This window comes from Sinocyclocheilus grahami, unplaced genomic scaffold, assembly GCF_001515645.1.
Source record: "Sinocyclocheilus grahami isolate Dianchi unplaced genomic scaffold, SAMN03320097.WGS_v1.1 scaffold932.1, whole genome shotgun sequence".
In the NCBI taxonomy this organism is placed as follows: Eukaryota; Metazoa; Chordata; class Actinopteri; order Cypriniformes; family Cyprinidae; genus Sinocyclocheilus; species Sinocyclocheilus grahami.
Window position 1 is genome coordinate 208,911 of NW_015506111.1, and position 11,453 is coordinate 220,363.

The 11,453-nt window shown below is 37.5% G+C and overlaps 1 protein-coding gene across 1 annotated transcript in view; it reads right to left on the reverse strand.

Moving 5' to 3' along the window:
- The window catches only part of LOC107564408 (retinoic acid-induced protein 2-like), a 20,003-nt gene extending 8,649 nt beyond the window's left edge, over positions 1 to 11,354 (reverse strand). Inside the window, exon 1 of the mRNA XM_016249499.1 lies at positions 11,124 to 11,354. The gene's annotated coding sequence lies outside the window, so the exon portion shown is untranslated. The remainder of the gene's footprint in view (positions 1 to 11,123) is intronic.
- Positions 11,355 to 11,453: the final 99 nt, after the last annotated feature.

Consider the following 11,453-nt stretch of genomic DNA (forward strand, 5'->3'; position numbering starts at 1 on the left):
GAAGGTTCACCATTGTTCCAAGTTTTCTCAATTTGTGGATAATGGCTCTGACCATGGTTCGCTGGAGTCCCAAAGCCTTAGAAATGGCTTTATAATCCTTTCCAGACTGATACATGTCAACTGTTTTGATTCTCATCTGTTCTTGAATTTCTTTAGATCGCAGCATAATGTGTTGCTCTTTAAGCATGCTTCACTTTGTCAGACAGGTTCTATTTAAGTGATTTCTTGATTCAACAGGTCTGGCAGTAATCAGGCCTGGGTGTGGCTAGTGAAATTTAACTCATAATGTAAAATAATGAGGTTAATTGCAGTTCTTTCATGATTTAACAGGAGGGGGCAATTAATTTTTCACGCAGGGCCAGGTATGTTTGGACAGCTTTTTTCCCTTAATAAATTAAATCATCATTCATTTAAAAATTGCATTTTGTATTTACTTGCATTATCTTTGTGCAATATTAAAATTGGTTTGATGATCTGAATCTTTTAAGTGTGACAAATATGCAAAAAAATTTAAAAAACAGGCAAGTGAGGCCTGCAGTTCTTTAGATGTTGTTCTGGGTTCTTTTATGACCTCTTGGATGAGTCGTCGTTGTGCTCTTGGAGTAATTTTGGTTGGCCGGCAACTCCTGGGAAGGTTCACCACTGTTCCAAGTTTTCTCAATTTGTGGATAATGGCTCTGACCGTGGTTCGCTGGAGTCCCAAAGCCTTAGAAATGGCTTTATAATCCTTTCCAGACTGGTACATGTCAACTGTTTTGATTCTCATCTGTTCTTGAATTTCTTTAGATCGTGGCATGATGTGTTGCTCTTTAAGCATGCTTCACTTTGTCAGACAGGTTCTATTTAAGTGATTTCTTGATTCAACAGGTCTGGCAGTAATCAGGCCTGCGTGTGGCTAGTGAAATTTAACTCGGCTTACTAAAATAATGTGGTTAATTGCAGTTCTTTCATGATTTAACAGGAGGGGGCAATTAATTTTTCACGCAGGGCCAGGTATGTTTGGACAGCTTTTTTCCCTTAATAAATGAAATCATCATTTAAAAATTGCATTTTGTATTTACTTGCATTATCTTTGTGCAATATTAAAATTGGTTTGATGATCTGAATCTTTTAAGTGTGACAAATATGCAAAAAAATTTAAAAAACAAGAAGGGGGCAAAACTTTTCACGACACTGTATACATATATATATATATATATGTATAAGACCTGCTGTATAAGACCAATGTAACTGGTGCTTTGGTTTGCTGCTGACAAACAGAGCTGGGTCTGTTACTAATTACAGATTACATAATGAAAACTGTAGTTAGTAACGTAGATTACTTTTAGATTACTTTATCAAACTTGTTTTAAACTCACCATAAATGTACCACATTGATATGCATTATATGAAGAAACATTAATAAACATGAAAATAGCAAATTACATTACACACCCAAAGTCTTTCAGGTTTGAAATATTTTTGCCCAGACTTCCAGAATCAACCATTACTGAAGGTCAGCGGATATGATGACATGGTGTTTCTCAGCCATAAATCACCAGTGTTTTAGCAATTATTTGTTTCATACATTGCAAATTTATTTACACAACATTCGTGAATATCGGCTAAATGGTATGAGGATTTTTTAGAAAGGAAAATTTAAAAGAGAAAAACGAATTAGGGAGAATCAATAAATTATGAATGATTTACTGCCATTGGGTGAATATGTAATCCCTAGAAAAGTAACTGTAATCTGATTATTAAAATGTAATATAATCTAATTGCAAGTACTTAATGTTTGGGATCTGATTACATAATCCAGATGACATGTAATCAGTTACTACCCAGCTCTGCCGACAATGAATATACTGTATATTTTCACAACTGTCATCCAATACTAGAGCACGGGTTACTTACTGGCTTGATACGATAACATGGCTTCATCTATGTTCGTCTATCAGATAATAGAGCACAAATCCTGTGCAGAGCAAACTGGAAAATGGAACAATTTAGCAACAATCTTCTATTCCATCCACAGGCGCTGTTGTCATGCCAACCACAGGGCTAATAAATCCATCTTCTGTGTTGCGTGCTGACGCTGCCGTTTTGCCCCCCACCACTGAGATGGAGCCCAGAAATGATTCTCCAATCCACCACCACCCTGATCTCGCATACAACCCGGGTGTCTTTCTCAGTGTAGCCGATCTGCTAATGATATTAACAGTTAGGTTTCAACTAGCTTAACAAGTCTCTCATAGCCGTCCACATTACAAAATGAATCTCCGGTTCTATCAGTGCAATGACTTGATTTTTGTTCTAGTCTTAAGTTCGTGTGACTTCTTCAGTTTGGTTGTCCACCAAAAACACAAAATATGATTGATTAAATTGATCTGCATTTTATATGACTTGCATTGAATCAACTGATTTGCATTGTTATGTGTTCCCCAAGTGTTCTGTTTGAAATTAGACTAGTTAACCTTCACTGATAAACCTTCAGAGACAAACCTACTGTGAACTTCAAGGTTGTTAATCAATGGTATATGCTTCTGCTGAAGCAATCAGCCCGCATTACTATTTTTTCCATAACTTTAAATTATTTTAAATTGTGAATGTGAAAAACTACATTACCCACGATTCTACAAAAAATCTCCACCAATCAAGTTGTTCCAAAATACCTTTTTTTTTTGTACCTGCCACTCCAATAAACACTGCAAATTAAATGATTGAGACATAATTTAAGGCTTCCTATGCTCTAAAAATACGTTTGTATGCATAATGAGCATATTTTGCAATAAATGTAATAAAATATATGAACATCTTGAAATGAATCATTTTATATTAATCTTTTGTTTTTAATTCAATTGTCATTTGCAATGCTTCATGGGATTGTAGTTCTTTCCCTCATTAAAGCAGTTGTCTTTTTGTCCTATTTTCAAATGATTATTTGCTTTAAAATCAAAGTTTGTAATGCAGCTGATTGCACGTTCTTTGTGAATTAGTATAAAATTGTAAATTAGACACTCTATTTTATCTACTTAATTTTACGTTTAATTCAATGTTAATGCGTTACTCAGGGTTGCCAGGTCTTCGAAACAAAACCAGCTTAATCATGTTTTTTCCATGGTTTTGCTCTTCTTCGGGGGTCCATTCTATCAAAATTGTTTTCCGGGGGAGAGGGGAGTTCACTAAATACAACCCGCGGCAACAGTCTTAAAAGCATCCCAATTCTGCGGAAATCTGCAGACTTTGCAACACTGGTGTTACTTGTCATTTCTTAGTAAATATTTGTGAAATCTACTAGCAATTTATAAGTAAAATGATTTCATTCAAACTACATCCTACACCATTTTTTCAGTGTGGTTTGGATCAAGGCTTATAACTTTTTAATTAATGCTTTAAAAAGAAATTTTGGGAAAGAATCTTCCTAAACCAACGCAGCTGAAAAAGCAGGAAACACTATCTTACTCTATTATAATAGTGATGCTTGTCTAAGCATTTAGATTAACCCTTTGAAAGCCAAACCCTTTCTCTACTGGATACACACTGGTCTCCCGTAACGGTCTTCAGTGGTGTCTTCCCGTAATAAAATAGCATCCATTTGCAATGTGGTCATGCCTGAGGACAGAGACTTCTAAGGGATTTATGGGTTGGGAAGCATTCAGGGAGGCTGAAATCATCCTGGGAAGAAGAAGAATGCGGGCAGAATTGCCTCTGGGTACCTCTTATATTGCAGACCTACAGCACATGTGGTACATCCAACACCCTCAAACACACACACACACACACACACAGAAGGCGGTCTAATAAGAGCAGTGCGTGTTTGCAGTGCGCCCACTGACAGTCATCTCTATACAAAGTCTCCTCTCATTTAAAGCCAATAGAAGTGGTGTGGAATCTCCTGACAGCTGTATCTAGGATTCAGAGTCATGGATGGGTCTGAATTAAAATGCTTTTAAAAATCTGCAACAGTTCAAGTTGCCAACAGGATGCGAAGCAGACATAACAGCTAAGCAACATGGAAACTGTAGTGCTTTAAAGCACACACACAAACACAGAATTGAATTAAATGGTGTTTACAGAAGCACCTGACCCCGGGTCAGCTATTCTGAGCATGCATTTCAGCAACAAAGCTTTTCTGCATCATGTTTTTCTCCCGAATGCAGGCAGAATTGCCTCTGGGTACCTCTTATATTGCAGACCTACAGCACATGTGGTACATCCAACACCCTCAAACACACACACACACACACAGAAGGCGGTCTAATAAGAGCAGTGCGTGTTTGCAGTGCGCCCACTGACAGTCATCTCTGTACAAAGTCTCCTCTCATTTAAAGCCAATAGAAGTGGTGTGGAATCTCCTGACAGCTGTATCTAGGATTCAGAGTCATGGAAGAGTCTGAATTAAAATGCTTTTAAAAATCTGCAACAGTTCAAGTTGCCAACAGGATGCGAAGCAGACATAACAGCTAAGCAACATGGAAACTGTAGTGCTTTAAAGCACACACACAAACACAGAATTGAATTAAATGGTGTTTACAGAAGCACCTGACCCCGGGTCAGCTATTCTGAGCATGCATTTCAGCAACAAAGCTTTTCTGCATCATGTTTTTCTCCCCTGTACTGACATAATGTACAAGTGGAACATATTCCGTGTTTTACGTGATACTAATAGGCCAAGTGGAGATAAAAGTAGAATTTTGTTTGTTTGTTTTTGAGAGTGTCTAGCGTTGTGGGTGGTTGTCAGGGCATTGCTATGCAGTTGCTAAGGTGTTCTGAGTAGTTGATTACTGGCCCTCGTGGAAAAAAGTAATATTTAATATGTATATACATATACATGTGCATTATATAATTATATATTTACACTAACTTAAAATATCAAAATTATTTAAAAATCGGACTGATCCGTGATGAGATCCATGATAATCCTGGATAAGGTTGTGGGTGGTTGTCAGGGCATTGCTATGCAGTTGCTAAGGTGTTCTGAGTAGTTGATTACTGGCCCTCGTGGAAAAAAAGTAATATTTAATATGTATATACATATACATGTGCATTATATAATTATATATTTACACTAACTTAAAATATCAAAATTATTTTAAAATCGGACTGATCCGTGATGAGATCCATGATAATCCTGGATAAGGCTGTTGGTAGATTTTGGAACTATTGCATTTGGAAATGATTTAGTCATTTATAGAGACAAACAAATATCAATTATATATTATTACAAAATAAATATATTAAATATTTAAATATACTTGATAAAAAGAAAGATATATTTTTTTATATTATACTATACTATATTATTTATATATATCATAAATGTATGTGTAAATTGACATAAAAATACATCAAATGAATAATAATTGAGTCGTATTGAAATATATAAATATCTAAATACATAATGTAATTTATGTAAGTAATATGTATTAATAAAATTATACCTGAACTGTTTATTATTATTATTATTATTGTGTGCTGGTGTCCTTGTGCCGATTTAAAAAATGTGCCGTGTTTTGTTGATTGGTTAATTGTTAGCTTAGCAAACTATACATCATCTATGTAGGCAGCAGGGAAGATCATTTTGGGTTTTAAAACAAACAGGGTCAAAAAAGTCTCCAATGTCTACTATTTGAATCTAGAAGCAGACACTGTAATGGTTCTCAGGTGATAACTGGACCAACAGCGCCTGCTGGTTCTGCCCACTTCAGGGTCAGCGCCGGGCCCGAAGCACAGCTGCACGCATGGATCTTATCAGGCCATGAATGGTGCATTTGTGCATCCGCACAGGACGGCCCAGCATGGCCCGAGACCGCCAGACGCGGGAGCAAGATTGCAGAGACGACAGGGGGTGGGGTGTACAAAGACTGTCTATCCACACACACACACACACACACACAAGCCAAGAGTTGTAGAGATGATGGTTCTCTGATCTGAAGGCTGAGCTCACTGGAGATGTGTTGTCAAAACATTACACACACAGATACACACACACACACACACACACACACACACACTGATAAGGAAGGATTATGGCAACAACAAAGATTTTTCAGTATCTCCATCACTGAACACCATTAAACTCCAGAAGACAACAGAATCACCTCTAAACACAACTTCTGGGGTGTTGTGGGTGGCAGAGCGTTGCTACGCGGTTGCTATGTTCTTCTGATTTGCTAAGGTGTTTCATGGGTTTTAACTGCGTTGCTATGTTTTTCTGGGTCTCTAAGTGTTTTAAATGCATCGCTATGTCCTGCTTAGTTGCTAAGGTGTTTAGAGTGTTTTAAGTGCGTCTCTATGTTGTTCTGGGTTGCTAAGGTTTTCCGAGTGTTCTAAGTGCGTCTCTATGCTCTTGCTACATTTTTCTGGGTTACTAAGGTGTTCTGAGTGTTTTAATTGTGTTGCTATGTTATTCTGGGTTGCTAAGGTGTTCTGAGGGTTTTAAGTGTGTTGCTATGTTCTTCTGGGTTACTAAGGTGTTCTGAGGGTTTTAAGTGTGTTGCTATGTTCTTCTGGGTTACTTCTGGATTCTGAGTGTTTTAATTGTGTTGCTATGTTCTTCTGGGTTACTAAGGTGTTCTGAGTGTTTTAAGTGTGTTGCTACACTGTTGCTATTTTCTTCTGGGTTGCTAAGGTGTTCTGAGCATTTTAAGTGCATCGCTATGTTCTTCTGGTTTGCTAAGGTATTACGACTGTTTTAAGTGTGTTGCTATGCTGTTGCTACATTCATCTGGGTTATTAAGGTGTTCCGACTGTTTTAAGTGTGTTGCCTTTCCTTTGTGGATACTAAGATGTTGAGTGTTTTTACCATGTTACTATGTAACTAAATATGTTTTGAGTGGCTGTGCACCGTCTGCAGCCGTGCACCCTGAGTGCAACACCATTCTTTCACACACACACACACACACACACACACACACGTGATGCTCCACCTCCTCCTGCATTTTAAAAGTGCAACCCAAAAGACGAGGGGACAGCGAGTCTGACGTTGTCGACACAGGACATTCCTGAGTTGACTGGCCTGTGGCTTAAGGCCTAAAATAAGATTAGGCAACTACTCGGGAATTGCACGGATTGTGCACCATTCTCTAGAAGTGTTTGCTATGGTTTTACAAAAAAAGACAAAGAAAGTACATCTTAAAAATGTTGCCCTTTTGACAATACAAAAAACAAACGAAAAAAACAACAACAACACTTGTTTAGCAGAGTCAATATGTTCAATGCAATTAAAATGCAGTAAAAATCTAGTTAAATGACAAAAGCATTGTTTTTTTTCACAAATTATGATATTTAATCATTTAATTTCACTAATACAACTGCAATAAAAAATAAATATTTCGCTGTATTTTTACTTTAATATTTTAATATAAAAATGCCACATTTGGGAACTTACTGGTTGTGATATATTGTGAATATTCTGTAAGTATTTTTAAATATGTTGAAATATATATTCTCCTAGTAGTTTCCAAGTTATTAAAAAATTACCAAATATTGTCTTTATGATGTACAATTTATTATCTTTTTGCATGCACCAAAACATCCTGGCAACCTCTCAGAAGATCTTAATTTGCAAAATGTTTAAAAACAATCAGCAGAATATTGCTGAAAAATTTGCTAAATCAAAATAATAATAATAATATATATATACTGTATATTAAAGTGTAATAAAGTTATAGAAGCTTACATTTACTGTAATGAAAATGTACCATAAAATTGCTATCAAATCAAAGCCATATGTCTAAAGTTATGTTCCAAATTTGAAGTTGATATCACAAAAATTGATGAGAAGAAAAAAAGCATTTTTTAATGCCATTCCTGTCACAAATGTATACATTTCTATCACAATTTTACTTCAATCACAAAATAAAATGTATAAAATATGGAATGTTGTGACTCCAATGATACATGATTTGTCAAGATTAGAAAAGGTTTTTCCCACACCCTCTCCCGAAATCCGCTGCATCCCAGTTCCGTGTACGGAAAGGAAATGAAGTGTACTAGGGGAAACCCTACAGGGAATAAATAGCCTACGAGATGGGAGGATAAAAAAATATTTCAATATTTTTTCTCGCAATTATATCATTGGGTAAGTATAGGCGACTGTATATAAATTGCGGGCATCAGGGAGCTATTGAAACCGCTTTAGATTGCGCGCTCTCATTTTACTTTCGAGATTCCCGGTCACAAGGACTGTATACTATGGAGCGGCAGTACTTACCACACATTTGACAAGATTAGATGTTTGTAATTGGTGCTCAGGATCTGCAAATCATTCGCCATCATCTTTTCAGACATTTCTCCTTACTCTGTGTATGTGGTAAGTGAACTTTCATGTATTGTAATGCAACAGGCTACCGCTAGCAAGCGGCTTAACTTTTAGTGGCTCCGTATAACGCGTTATTTGTTTCACGCTTCGGGCACAATCCTATACCGGCTGTTCTGACTCAAAGACTGTAAGTAAGTTTTTTTATATTTAAAGAGTTTTTATATTTTATATATTTAAAGCGAGTTTTTTGAGCAGTGTAGAGTAGCGCTTGTTGTTTGTCATTTCTCTGATCACAAATGCAGACATGGTTTTATGTTTACGCAGCGCGATGCAACGCAACGCATAAAAAGACAGTATAAGTCATTATTATCCATAATTATGCCCCCACTAGATGCAACGAATGTGTTGTTTATAATGGGTTTTAATGTTTTTGTCTCGTCGCTCCGGCCGGACACGGCATCACAATATGGTGAGGGGCGTAACATTTCCGTCACACGCTTGAGGTATTCGGCCAATCATAACGCACTGGATAGCTGACCAATCACAGCACACCTCGCTTTTCAGACCGATGAGCTTTGTAAAAATCGACGGGTTTCAGAAAGGCGGGGCATAGAGGAGAAACAATAATGTACAGTATGTGGAAAATAATGTGTTTTTTTAACCTTAAACCACATAAACATTTAATTACACCAAATACACAAAATACTGTTCTTTTTAGCAGCATCATATGACCCCTTTAAAATAAAGTGTTACCAAATATTGTAGTAAAATTTTATAATATGACACTTGACACTGCCCACTAAGGGGAGGAGCCTCCTAAAAGGTTTTAAAGTGCCATTTTCATGGTAACACAATGTCTGATTTCACAGTTTTTACAGGATTCATTTTGAGTGTTTACACTTTCGAATGATCTCCAATTTAGTATGACTAAAATATGTGATTTGGAAAAAATCAACATGCATATATTGTCTTTATGATGTACAGTTTTTATATTAGTGGAAAATAATGTGTTTTTTTAACCTTAAACCACATAAACATTTAATTACACCAAATACACAAAATACTGTTCTTTTTAGCAGCATCATATGACCCCTATAAAATATAAGTGTTACCAAATATTGTAGTAACATTTTATAATATGACACTTGACACTGCCCACTAAGGGGAGGAGCCTCCTAAAAGGTTTTAAAGTGCCATTTTCATGGTAACACAATGTCTGATTTCACAGTTTTTACAGGATTCATTTTGAGTGTTTACACTTTCGAATGATCTCCAATTTAGTATGACTAAAATATGTGATTTGGAAAAAATCAACATGCATATATTGTCTTTATGATGTACAGTTTTTATATTATTGGATGCTAACTGGTTGATTAGAGTGAAGTGGGTGTTGACAGGTGCTAATGTGTGAATACCGATGTGCTCTTCAGGCAAATTCAATGAACTGTCGATGGTCGGCCGTCCTATATATTTGTGAACTTGTGCATGCAAAGGTCAAGAAAACCCAGCCTCGGTTTGACCCCCAAAGCTTTCAAGCCTGCAAACGTGACCTAATGCTTTTAGAAGTGCATGTTTGAGTGCGTGAGGCAGCACTGATTAACTCAATCGCCGGAACGCTTACCAAGGACATAAACAATTCTACAGTTCCACTGTTTCCACAGACACCATACAGCCCCATTATAATGTCACAGCCTCATAAAAAACACTGTTACATTCCATTTGCAACATTTCTAGAGCCTGTAACAGCATTTCAGCATTTTTATGCTGTTCAGGAAGCTATTATTGATTTGATGTAGAGTGCCATTTTAATAGAACTGCTAAATGTGTTTGTAAGATGCCTCTGTCACTCTCGCGGTGAGAAAAACACAATGAGATTATTCTCTGCCTACATGTCCAATACATTTAAACACCATTTTTAAAGTGTTTAAAGTCTTAGCATTGCCAAATCGAGAGCTTGTACCATTACCACAACTAATTATGCCGATATATCTCACTAGGGAGCTCTTGTGTTACCCATCAGCTATTGGGAAACATATCTGACTCCCACAATCCCCAAGGCACACACCTTAAAGGAACAGTACACCCAAAATTTAAAAATGCCATTTATAGAATCTTTGAGAATTATGGCAGTTCCTTACCCAAATGTATGGCTTCAGAATGAATGAATGGATAAATACCCTTTTACCCTTGATCGCTCAGTCCCCATCCATGTTGTTGAAATAACAGAGATGTTAGTCTTAAAGGGACAGTTCACCTAAAAATGCAAATTCTGCCAATATTTACTCACCGTCATGATGACAACTGTGAACTTTACAGTATTTAATGTATCATTGGCGATCTGTTCCATGCAACGCTTTTGCCTCATTAAATACTGTAAAGTTCACGGGTTTGTAACGTCATGAGGGTGCGTAAATATGGACTCAATTTGCATTTTTAGGTGACCTGTCCCTTTAAGACAAACATCATCTCTGTTATTTCAACAACGCATCAATCAGGGACGCGTAAACCTTTCAAAGTAACATGTATCCACGTTATTCGTAGCCTACTACGCGGCCTAATTGTTTAAGTATAAGAATATATAATGTCCTTAAGCGGTTCAATACGATCTGTGATTTATGAATCCCTTTAAATCCACGAGAGATGCACCTGCGCAGCCGCCCGACGGGTTTACTGTGGGGTGTCACGTCTGTTTCTCTATCCAACGACACCCTGTTTTTGGATAGACATTATATGCTGTTTTATTAGAGCACTATATAACATCATATAGGGAAGAAAGCAATGCAATCCTGTGCCAATGCATAAAACGATGTGTAAAACCCGCCCGTAACGGAGCATTGACAATCACACACGCACGCATATGAAGGCGATCACGCGTTACCTCGGAATGAATATAATGTCGCTCCGGAGTTGCGCGTTATTCCTGGATTCTCCTCGATCGCTGGCATGAAACACCCGTCGGTTTCCGCTGGAAGAAGGGTTTGGCTGCTCGTGTGCCTCATACGAGACGCGAATGATCCGCTGTGTGTGTCGGTTTACGGTGGCGGACGCAGGCCTGTGTCGCGCGTTTCACCGTAAAGCGCGACGGATGTGTCCGTGTGACTCTCGTCTGTGGCCGTGGAGCCGCTGTGGTTCCCTCTCTCTCTCTCTCTCTCTCTCTCTCTCTCTCTCTCTCTCTCTCTCTCACACACTCTATCTCTCCACATATACA